The sequence below is a fragment of the Bombina bombina genome, chromosome 3, assembly GCF_027579735.1.
Source record: "Bombina bombina isolate aBomBom1 chromosome 3, aBomBom1.pri, whole genome shotgun sequence".
Classification (NCBI taxonomy): Eukaryota; Metazoa; Chordata; class Amphibia; order Anura; family Bombinatoridae; genus Bombina; species Bombina bombina.
Genome location: NC_069501.1, coordinates 830,957,777 through 830,970,824, shown reverse-complemented (window position 1 = coordinate 830,970,824; position 13,048 = coordinate 830,957,777).

Sequence of the window (13,048 nt, the reverse complement as noted above, 5' to 3'; positions counted from 1 at the left end):
TAATTTAGATTAGGGTAGGGAATTTTTTTTATTTGGGGGGCCTTGTTATTTTATTAGGGGGCTTAGAGTAGGCGTAATTAGCTTAAAATTCTTGTAATCTTTTTTTATTTTTTGTAATTTAGTGTTTGTTTTTTTGGTAATTTAGTTTAGTTTATTTAATTGTAGGTAATTGTAGGTGCTTGTAGTTAATTAATTTAATTTATTTATTGATAGTGTAGTGTTAGGTTTAATTGTAACTTAGGTTAGGATTTATTTTACAGGTAATTTGGTAATTATTTTAACTAGGTAGCTATTAAATAGTTATTAACTATTTAATAGCCATTGTACCTAGTTTAAAATAAATACAAAGTTGCCCTGTAAAATAAATATAAATCCTAAATAGATACAATATAATTATTCGTTATATTGTAGCTATATTAGGGTTTAATTTTACAAGTAAGTATTTCGCTTTAAATAGGAAGACTTTAGTTAATAATATTTAATTTATTTTGTTAGATTAAAAATTATATTTAAACTTGGGGGGTGTTAGGGTTAGGGTTAGACTTAGCTTTAGGGGTTAATACATTTATTAGAGTAGCGGCGAGGTCCGGTCGGTAGATTAGGGGTTAATACTTGAAGTTAGGTGGCAGCGATGTTAGGGAGGGCAGAATAGGGGTTAATACAATTTATTCTAGGGTTTGCGAGGCGGGAGTGTTACTGCGGTTTAAGGGTTAATACATTTATTAGAGTAGCAGCGAGGTCCGGTCGGCAGATTACGGGGTTAATAAGTGTAGTTAGGTAGCGGCCAACGTTGGGGGGGGCAGAAATAAATATTATGTAGTTGTCAGCGATGTTAGGGCCAGTAGATTAGGAGTTCATAGGGATAATGTAGGTGGTGGCGGTGTGTGGTCGGCAGATTAGGGGTTAAAAAATTTTATTATAGTGGCGGCGATGTGGGGGGACCTCGGTTTAGGGGTACATAGGTAGTTTATGGGTGTTAGTGTACTTTAGAGCACAGTAGTTTAAGAGCTTTATAAACTGGCGTTAAGCCCAGAAAGCTCTTAACTACTGACTTTTTTCTGCGGCTAAAGTCTTGTCGGTAGAGGGTCTAATGCTCCACTTCAGCCAAGACTCTAAATACCGGCGTTAGGAAGATCCCATTAAAAAAAGATAGGATACCCAATTGGCGTTAGGGGATTTGCGGTATGGAAAGTCGCGGCTTGAAAGTGAGAGTTAGACCCTTTCCTGCCTGACTCTAAATACCAGCCGGGCGGCCAAACAGCAGCGTTAGGAGCCCTTAAACGCTACTTTTGACGGCTACCGCAGAACTAAAAATCTAGGCGACAGTGTAGACTTCTATTCTTAAGGCCTAGCTAATGAGGGAAAAGAAAGTGATATAATTGTATGATCTTGTATGAAACTTCTTTATCACTTATCCTAGCAATTATCTTCAAAATGGGAGAGAGGTTCTGAGACCAAGGCCATAACGATTCTCTGAAAAGTTTTATGAGCTTTCGATTCACAAGAATAAACTCTAGCATCTAGATTTTCAATCCGCCAAATATCTACCAGTTTAAGTTTATGACAAAAAAAATTGAGAAGTTTTGCCCTTTTATTGTATTAATTGATTTTTTTTTTTTTTTAAATCTATCCAACTCAGGACAGAGAGAAATGTTAAAATCACCCCCCAAACAATGAGATTTTGACCAATGAAAGGATATTAGTACATATACACATTAGGGCTATAGATATTACATAATGAAAAATTACTGTTATTAAGTGTTACTTGTAATATAATATATCTTGCCTCAGGATCTATCAGTATCAATAATTTAAAATCTAAATTTTTATGAAATAAAATTGCTACTCCAGCTTTCCTGTTATTAAACCGGGGCAGCAACCACATCTCCTACCCACCTTATTTTCAACTGCGCAACCTCTATTTCCTTAAGATGAGTTTCTTGTAAGAATACAATATCAGGGTTAAGGTTTCGACTAAGGATTTTTATAATGAGTTTATGTTTCATAGGGGAGGAGATACCTCCAACATTCCAGGAAAGGATATTAAGGTTTTTAACTGACATCATGCTGACTCCTTAATGTATATCTCCAACAATAGATAAAACATCTTTAGCACAAGGGGAAGGGAGAGGAGAGGGATGGGTTAAGGGGAAAGGGGGAGAGGAGAAAAAAACAAAAACACAATTACTCCATGGCCATAGCCAAAACAAAATTCTTGAGATATAGTGACCATTTTAACAACACCTGTAACCCACATATCAATACCAAATAACATTTAAAAATAAAATCATGTATCCGGCAAGCCATTATAATACAAACAGCTCTATTTGGCTAGAGATAAACTCTTGAGCCTCAGTTACTATTATTAAGAGTCAGTCTAATATCATTATCTTCTACAATAATCTTAGCTGGATATACCAGCCAGGCTTCTAAACCTTTATTGATAGGTTGTGTAACAAAGGGGGCCAATCAATTTTCTTTTAGCCGAGGTTTGAAATAATAACACTTTGTTATTTCCCAAATTGAATGTATCAAATTTGTTATATAATTTTAGAAAGATAATTTCAGTTCTACTTTATCCTGGAACATGACTTAAAGATTCACATCCTATTCCTAGGTGAGACCATTTACATTAATTTTCTTAGGTCAATCCTGTGAGCTCTTCTACTGTCCAATGGAATTTGCTGGTGTGGAGAACCCTAAAGCTTGAGGTAATAGAGTGGACTTGAATTTTAGCAGATCATCAATTCAGATGTTTCAGGGAGGCCAACTATTCTGACATTGTTGCGCCTGGAGCGATCCTGCAGATCCTCCAAGCGACTCTGCATACTAGAGATTTTAGATTCCTGCTTTTTGCAAGTGATTGTCTTGGGTATTATTTAAATCTTCTAGGACCGAGATCCTACTCTCCGCCTCTTTTAATCTATTCGCATATTGTCTCACTTCAGTAGAGAGGGACGTAATATCAGTAGCAATATTAGAAATTTCCTGTTTAATTATTAGAAATTGTGGAGAAAAAAAATATGTTAGCTGGGCCATTTGGGGCTGCAGATCTAAAGTAGGGCTAGCCAACTCAGAAGTGGATTCTGGACTAACATCAGTTATTTTTGCTTTCCTATCTTGTATTTTGCAGGCATTGTGGGTGAGTTGTGTTTCACCTGCAAGATATATCTTTCCATCAATAATAAAAGAGAAAAAATAAGTGAAATAAAGAAATCAATTATAATGCAAGTTGAAAAAAATTGCAGCCTAAAAATCAGTGGCAAAAAAGTGCAGAGTAATGAAACTCACTTGTTATAAACTAGTCTTGGATAAAAAAAAACCAAAAAAAAAAAAAACCAAGACAATATATATATAATTATAATTGCAGATAAGTATACGTTCCAGTGATCCACCTCACTGAGTGCATCCCGAATGAGAACAGACATGATATAATTAGATGGACTGTGTAGATGTTTATATGTATGTGTGTGTATATGTGTATGTGAGTTAAAGAGAAAGAAAAGCTAGGTTCTAAGAAATAAAAAACAATATATGAATAGCCCTAGTGGGTAAAAGAAAAAAAAATAAACAAGAAAGCACTTTCTCTGACACGACTGACAAGCTTGACCTTAAACATAGGGGTTATAAATATATGGACATTTTCCCATGTGGCATACCTACTACAAAACAATTCTTCAGCCGGTGTACAAATAAGACCCTTACCATCTAGCCCTTCATTATAATCATATATGATTAACATTTTTCAGTGACAAACAGAACATAAACTCTACTTCTACAATATACAAATAAACACATGTCCATGTTCTTAAGAAGTTGGTAACTGACTCTCAAGCCAATTACAAGGGAAGAATCTTTAAATTATGTGTATGAATTAAACAGAGTCAGTCGTTTGAGATCTTCAAATACAACAGGATTAACTCTTAAGTGCAAAAAAAACATAATTTATGCTTACCTGATAAATTTATTTCTCTTGTGGTGTATCCAGTCCACGGATCATCCATTACTTGTGGGATATTCTCCTTCCCAACAGGAAGTTGCAAGAGGATCACCCACAGCAGAGCTGCTATATAGCTCCTCCCCTAACTGCCATATCCAGTCATTTGACCGAAACAAGCCGAGAACGGAGAAACCATAGGGTGCCAGTGGTTGACTGTAGTTTAAATTAAAATTTAGACCTGCCCTTAAAAAGACAGGGCGGGCCTTGGACCTGGATACACCACAAGAGAAATAAATTTATCAGTAAGCATAAATTATGTTTTTTCTCTGTAAGGTGTATCCAGTCCATGGATCATCCATTACTTGTGGGATACCAATACCAAAGCTAAAGTACACGGATGAAGGGAGGGACAAAGGCAGGCTTAAATGGAAGGAACCACTGCCTGTAGAACATTTCTCCCAAAAATAGCCTCCGAAGAAGCAATAGTATCAAATTTGTAAAATTTTGAAAAGGTATGAAGCGAAGACCAAGTCGCCGCCTTGCAAATCTGTTCAACAGAAGCCTTATTTTTAAAGGCCCAGGTGGAAGCCACAGCTCTAGTAGAATGAGCTGTAATCCTTTCAGGGGGCTGCTGTCCAGCAGTCTCATAGGCTAAGCGTATTACGCTCCGAAGCCCAAAAAAAAGGAAAGGTTGCTGAAGCTTTTTTGACCTCTCCTCTGTCCAGAATAAACAACAAACAGTGTAGATGTTTGGCAAAAAACTTTAGTAGCTTGTAAGTAAAACTTTAAAGCACGGACCACGTCCAGATTATGTAAAAGGCGTTCCTTCTTTGAAGAAGGATTAGGACACAATGATGGAACAACAATCTCTTGATTGATATTCTTTTTAGAACTACCTTAGGTAAAAACCCAGGTTTTGTACGCAGAACTACTTTATCTGAATGGAAAATCAGATAAGGAGAATCACATTGTAAGGCAGATAACTCAGAGACTCTCCGAGCCGAGGAAATATGCCATCAAAAACAGAACTTTCCAAGATAAAAGTTTAATATCAATGGAATGAAAGGGGTTTCAAACGGAACCCCTTGAAGAACTTTAAGAACCAAGTTAAGCTCCATGGGGGGGAGCAACAGGTTTAAACACAGGCTTAATTCTAACCAAAGCCTGACAAAAAGATTGAACGTCTGGAACTTCTGCCAGATGCTTGTGCAAAAGAATAGACAGAGCAGAAATCTGTCCCTTTAAAGAACTAGCTGATAATCCTTTTTCCAAACCCTCTTGGAGAAAGGACAATATCCTAGGAATCCTAACCTTACTCCATGAGTTAATTCTGGATTCACACCAATAAAGGTATTTACGCCATATCTTATGGTAGATTTCCTTATGACAGGCTTTCGTGCCTGTATAAGTGTATCAATGACTGACTCGGAGAAGGCCACGCTTTGATAAAATCAAGCGTGTCAAATCTCCATGCAGTCAGTCTCAGAGAAATTAGATTCGAGATGATTGAAAGGACCTTGTAGTAGAAGGTCTTGTCTCAGAGGCAGGGTCCATGGTGGAAAGGATGATATGTCCACTAGTTCTGCATACCAGGTCCTGCGTGGCCACGCAGGCGCTATCAAGATCACAGATGCTCTCTCCTGGTTTGATTTTGGCAATCAGCTCGAGGGAGCAGAGGAAACGGTGGAAACACATAAGCCCAGGTTGCAGACCCAAGGCGCTGCTAGAGCATCTATCACTCGCCGCTTCTGGGTTCCTGGACCTGGATCCGTAACAAGGAAGCTTGGCGTTCTGGCGAAAAGCCATGAGATCCAGTTCTGGTTTGCCCACCAACGATGAACCAATTGAGCAAACACCTCCGGATGGAGTTCCCACTCCCCCGGATGAAAAGTCTGACGACTTAGAAAATCGCCTCCCAGTTCTCTACACCTGGGATATGGATTGCTGATAGATAAGAGTGAGTCTCTGCCCAGCGAATTATCTTGGAGACTTCTAACATCGCTAGGGAACTCCTGGTTCCCCCCTTGATGGTTGATGTAAGCCACAGTCGTGATGTTGTCCGACTGTAATCTGATGAACCTCAGGGTTGCTAACTGAGGCCAAGCTAGAAGAGCATTGAATATTGCTCTTAACTCCAGAATATTTATTGGGAGGAGTTTCTCCTCCTGAGTCCACGATCCCTGAGCCTTCAGGGAATTCCAGACTGCACCCCAACCTAGAAGGCTGGCATCTGTTGTTACAATTGTCCAATCTGGCCTGCCAAAGGTCATACCTTTGGACAGATGGACCCGAGATAGCCACCAGAGAAGAGAATCTCTTGTCTCTTGATCCAGGTTTAGCAGAGGGGACAAATCTGTGTAATCCCCATTCCACTGACTGAGCATGCATAGTTGCAGCGGTCTGAGATGTAGTCGCGCAAATGGCACTATGTCCATCGCCGCTACCATCAAGCCGATTTCTTCCATACACTGAGCAACCGAAGGGCGCGGAATAGAATGAAGAACACGGCAAGATTTTAGAAGCTTTGATAACCTGGATTCTGTCATGTAAATCTTCATTTTTACAGAATCTATCAGAGTCCCTAGGAAGGAGACTCCTTGTGAGTGGGGATAGAGAACTCTTTTCCTCGTTCACCCTTCCACCCATGTGACCTGAGAAATGCCAGAACTATGTCCGTATGTGACTTGGCAATCTGAAAGCTTGATGCCTGTATCAGGATGTTCGTCCAGATAAGGGGCCACTGATATACCTTGCGGTCTTAGGACCGCCAGAAGCGATCCCAGAACCTTTGTAAAATTTCTTGGAGCTGTAGCTAACCCATAGGGAAGAGCCACAAATTGTAATGCCTGTCCAGAAAGGCAAACCTTAGGGAACCGATGATGATCTTTGTGAATCGGTACGTGAAGGTAAGCATCCTTCAAATCCACTGTGGTCATGTACTGACCCTCCCTGGATCATAGGTAGGATGGTCCGAATTAGTTTCCCATTTTGAACGATGGAACTCTGAGGAATTTGTTTAAGAGCTTTAGATCCAAAATGGGTCTGAAGGTTCCCTCTTTTTTGGGAACCACAAACAGATTTGAATAAAACACTGTCTCTGTTCCGACTGTGGAACTGGACAGATCACTCCCATAACTAGGAGGTCTTGCACACAGCATAAGAATGCCTCTTTCTTTATCTGGTTTACAGATAATCTCGAAAGGTGAAATCTCCCTTGAGGAGGGGAAGCTTTGAAGTCCAGAAGATATCCCTGAGATATGATCTCCAACGCCCAGGGATCCTGAACATATCTTGCCCACTTGCCTGGGCAAAGAGAGAAAGTCTGCCCCCTACTAGATCCGTTACCGGATAGGGGGCCGTTCCTTCATGCTGTCTTAGAGGCAGCAGCAGGCTTTCTGGCCTGCTTGCCTTTGTTCCAAGACTGGTTAGGTTTCCAGCCCGGCTTGGATTGAGCAAAAGTTCCCTCTTGTCTTGTAGCAGAAGAAGTTGATGCTGCACCTGCCTTGAAGTTTCGAAAGGCACGAAAATTAGACTGTTTGGCCTTTGATTTGTTTCTGTCTTGAGGAAGGGTATGACCCTTACCTCCAGTAATGTCAACAATAATTTCCTTCAAACCAGGCCCGAATAGGGTCTGCCCCTTGAAGGGAATGTTAAGTAATTTAGACTTTGAAGTCACGTCAGCTGACCAAGATTTAAGCCATAGCGCCCTACGCGCCTGGATGGCAAATCCAGAATTCTTAGCCGTTAGTTTAGTCAAATGAACAATGGCATCAGAAACAAAAGAATTAGCTAGCTTAAGTGTTCTAAGCTTGTCAAGTATTTCAGTCAATGGAGTAGCTGTCCGAAAGGCCTCTTCCAGAGACTCAAACCAGAACGCCACAGCAGCAGTGACAGGTGCAATGCATGCAAGGGGCTGCAGGATAAAACCTTGTTGAATAAACATTTTCTTAAGGTAACCTTCTAATTTTTTATCCATTGGATCTGAAAAAGCACAACTGTCCTCTACAGGGATAGTGGTATGCTTTGCTAAAGTAGAAACTGCTCCCTCCACCTTAGGGACCGTCTGCCATAAGTCCCGTGTGGTGGCGTCTATTGGAAACATTTTTCTAAAAATAGGAGGGGGGGAAAATGGTACACCGGGTCTATCCCACTCCTTATTAATGATTTCTGTAAACCTTTTAGGTATTGGAAAAACATCAGTACACACCGGCACTACATAGTATTTATCCAGTCTACACAATTTCTCTGGTACTGCAATTGTGTCACAGTCATTTAGAGCAGCTAACACCTCCCCAAGCAATACACAGAGGTTCTCAAGCTTAAATTTAAAAGTAGAAATATCTGAATCAGGTTTCCCCGAATCAGAAATGTCACCCACAGAATGAAGCTCTCCTTCCTCAGCTTCTGCATATTGTGACGCAGTATCAGACATGGGCCTTAAGGCATCTGCACGCTCTGTACTACGTCTAACCCCAGAGCTATCGCGCTTTCCTCTGAATTCCAGCAGTCTGGCTAATACAGCTGACAGGGTATTATCCATGATTGCCGCCATGTCCTGCAAAGTAATCGCTATGGGCTTCTTTGATGTACTTGGCGCCATTTTAGCGTGAGTCCCTTGAGCGGGAGTCAAAGAGTCTGACACGTGGGGAGAGTTAGTCGGCATAACTTCCCCCTTGCCAGAATCCTCTGGTGATAAATATTTTAAAGATAAAAGCTGGGGCGCGATCCGATATCGATCGCAGTTTGCGGCGCAAGCGAGGGAACCGGCGTCGCCCGCAGTTTCAGCTCGCAACTCGAGCTATCCCATATAGGTCGCCGTCAGATGCTAACGTGCCGTAAGTCTCACAAACCAGCGATGTCCAGAAATCTGCGTAAGTACAAATTTCTGGCGTCGCCAGTGACTTGCGCCACGTTAGAATCTGCCGGCGCCTATAAAACCTGACTAAAGTCTAAAACACCCGCACTGTCTAACACGCCTCCCTAACATAGCCCGCACTGTCTAACACGCCTCCCTAACATAGCCCGCACTGTCTAACCCTCTATCCGCTATCCCCCCCTCACTAGCCTAACAATAAAAAAGCTATTAACCCCTAAAACCGCCGCTCCTTTACCCCGCCGCAACCTAATAAAGTTATTAACCCCTAAACCGCCGCTCCCGTACCCCGCCGCCAGCTATATTATATCTATAACCCCCTAAAGTGAGCCCCTAACACCGCCGCCATCTATATTAAAATTATTAACCCCTAATCTAAGCCCCTTACACCGCCGCCATCTCTATTAAAATGATTAACCCCTAATTTAATCTACCTACCCTGCCGCCAGCTATATTATCTATATTAACCCTAAGTATATTATAGTTAATATAGTTATTACATTATATATATTAACTATATTAACCCTAATTATATTAGGGTTAATATAGTTAATATAGTTACTATAGTATTTATATTAACTATATTAACTCTATCTAACCCTAACACCCTAACTAAATTTATATTAAATTAATCTAATTAATTTATAAACTAAAATATTCCTATTTAAATCTAAATACTTACCTATAAAATAAACCCTAAGATAGCTACAATATAATTAATAATTACATTGTAGCTATGTTAGGGTTAATATTTAATTTACAGGTAAATAGTTAATTATTTTAACTAGGTATAATAGATATTAAATAGTTATTAACTATTTAATATCTACCTAGTTAAAATAATTACCCAATTACCTGTAAAATAAATACACCTACACTATCAATAAATGTAATAAACTACAAACATCTATCTAAAAAATACAATTAAATTAACTAAACTAAATTACAAAAAAAAAACAAACACTAAATTACAAAAAATAAAAAAAAAGATTAAAAGATTTTTAAGCTAATTACACCTATTCTAAGCCCCCTAATAAAATAATAAACCCCCCAAAATAACAAAAATTCCCTGCCCTATTCTAAATTAAACAAATTTCAAGCTCTTTACCTTACCAGCCCTTAAAAGGGCCTTTTGTGGGGCATGCCCCAAAGAATTCAGCTCTTTTGCATTCAATAAATACAATCCCCCCCCCCCCATTACAACCCACCACCCACATACCCCTATTCTAAACCCACCCCAAACCCCCCCTTAATAAATCCTAACACTACCCCCCTGAAGATCTCCCTACCTTGTCTTCACCACACCGGGCCGAACTCCTGATCCGATCCGGGCGATGTCGTCCTCCAAGCGGCAAAGAAGAAATCTTCCTCCGGCGACGTCTTCCTCCAAGCGGCAGCAAAGTCTTCAGTCTTCCGGCGGGCATCTTCAATCTTCTTTCTTCGCTCCGCCGCCGCGGAGCATCCATCCCGGCCGATCGCTAAACTTGGAATGAGGTACCTTTAAATGACGTCATCCAAGATGGCGTCCGCCGAATTCCGATGGCTGATAGGATTCTATCAGCCAATCGGAATTAAGTTAAAAAAAATCTGATTGGCTGATTGAATCAGCCAATCAGATTCAGGTTCAATCCGATTGGCTGATCCAATCAGCCAATCAGATTGAGCTCGCATTCTATTGGCTGTTCCGATCAGCCAATAGAATGCGAGCTCAATCTGATTGGCTGATTGGATCAGCCAATCGGATTGAACCTGAATCTGATTGGCTGATTCAATCAGCCAATCAGATTTTTTTAACTTAATTCCGATTGGCTGATAGAATCCTATCAGCCAATCGGAATTCGGCGGACGCCATCTTGGATGACGTCATTTAAAGGTACCTCATTCCAAGTTTAGCGATCGGCCGGGATGGATGCTCCGCGGCGGCGGAGCGAAGAAAGAAGATTGAAGATGCCGCCGGAAGACTGAAGACTTTGCTGCCGCTTGGAGGAAGACGTCGCCGGAGGAAGATTTCTTCTTTGCCGCTTGGAGGACGACATCGCCCGGATCGGATCAGGAGTTCGGCCCGGTGTGGTGAAGACAAGGTAGGGAGATCTTCAGGGGGGTAGTGTTAGGATTTATTAAGGGGGGTTTGGGTGGGTTTAGAATAGGGGTATGTGGGTGGTGGGTTGTAATGGGGGGGGGGGGGATTGTATTTATTGAATGCAAAAGAGCTGAATTCTTTGGGGCATGCCCCACAAAAGGCCCTTTTAAGGGCTGGTAAGGTAAAGAGCTTTGAAATTTGTTTAATTTAGAATAGGGCAGGGAATTTTTGTTATTTTGGGGGTTTATTATTTTATTAGGGGGCTTAGAATAGGTGTAATTAGCTTAAAAATCTTTTAATCTTTTTTTTATTTTTTGTAATTTAGTGTTTGTTTTTTTTTGTAATTTAGTTTAGTTAATTTAATTGTATTTTTAGATAGATGTTTGTAGTTTATTACATTTATTGATAGTGTAGGTGTATTTATTTTACAGGTAATTGGGTAATTATTTTAACTAGGTAGATATTAAATAGTTAATAACTATTTAATATCTATTATACCTAGTTAAAATAATTAACTATTTACCTGTAAAATAAATATTAACCCTAACATAGCTACAATGTAATTATTAATTATATTGTAGCTATCTTAGGGTTTATTTTATAGGTAAGTATTTAGATTTAAATAGGAATATTTTAGTTTATAAATTAATTAGATTAATTTAATATAAATTTAGTTAGGGGTGTTAGGGTTAGATAGAGTTAATATAGTTAATATAAATACTATAGTAACTATATTAACTATATTAACCCTAATATAATTAGGGTTAATATAGTTAATATATATAATGTAATAACTATATTAACTATAATATACTTAGGGTTAATATAGATAACATAGCTGGCGGCAGGGTAGGTAGATTAAATTAGGGGTTAATCATTTTTATATAGGTGGCGGCGGTGTAAGGGGTCAGATTACGGGATAGATAAGGTAGATGGCGGCGGTTTTAGGGGCTCACAGTAGGGGGTTAGTTTATGTAGATGGCGGCGGGGTCGGGGAGCGGCGTTTTAGGGGGTAATAACTTTATTAGGGATTTCGGGGGGGGGGGGATCGCGGTTGACAGGGAGATAGACATTGCGCATGCGTTAGGTGTTAGGCTTATTTTAGAAGATCGCGGTTGACAGGGAGATAGACATTGCGCATGCGTTAGGTGTTAGGTTTATTTTAGCAGATCGCGGTTGACAGGGAGATAGACATTGCGCATGCGTTAGGTGTTAGGTTTATTTTAGTAGCTAGTTTAGGGAGTTACGGGGCTCCAATAGTCAGCGTAAGGCTTCTTACGGCTGCTTTTTGTGGCGAGGTGAAAATGGAGTAAGTTTTCTCCATTTTCGCCACGTAAGTCCTTACGCTGCATATTGGATACCAAATTGCGCGGGTTTGGTATACCTGCCTATGGCCCAAAAAACTGCGGGCGACGGCAGAAATATACGCGCGTAACTTCTAGGTTACGCCGTATATAGGATACCAAATCCGCGCAATTATTGGCGTTGCCGGCTTTTGCGGGCGACGCTTTATATCGGATCGACCCCCTGATCTTTATTGTTTAAAGTGAAATCAATACATTTAGTACATATTCTCATATGGGGTTCCACCATGGCTTTTAAACATAATGAACAAGGAGTTTCCTCTATGTCAGACATGTGTATACAGACTAGCAATGAGACTAGCAAGCTTGGAAAACACTTTACATCAAGTTAAACAAGCAATATAAAAAACTTTACTGTGCCTTTAAGGGAAACAAATTTTGCTAAAATTTGAAATAATAGTGAAAAAAGGCAGTTAAACTAACAAAATGTTTACAGTGAATGTAACAAGTTAGCAGAGCATTGCACCCACTTGCAAATGGATGATTAACCGCTTAATACAAAAAAGGGATTAACAAATTGAAAAAAAAATGTTTTTTAAACAGTCACAACAACTGCCACAGCTTCACTGTGGCTTTACCTTCCTTAATATATGACTTTTGAAGCCTTTTGAGCCCTTCAGAGATGTCCTAAAGTATGCGGGGGACTGCTGAGGGAAGCTGAATGTCTCTGTCTGTAATTTTAACTAGGCCCCTCCCACTCATATTACAACAGTGGAAAGCCTCAGGAAACTGTTTCTAGGCAAAAATCAAGCCAGCCATGTGGAAAAAACTAGGCCCCAATAAGTTTTATC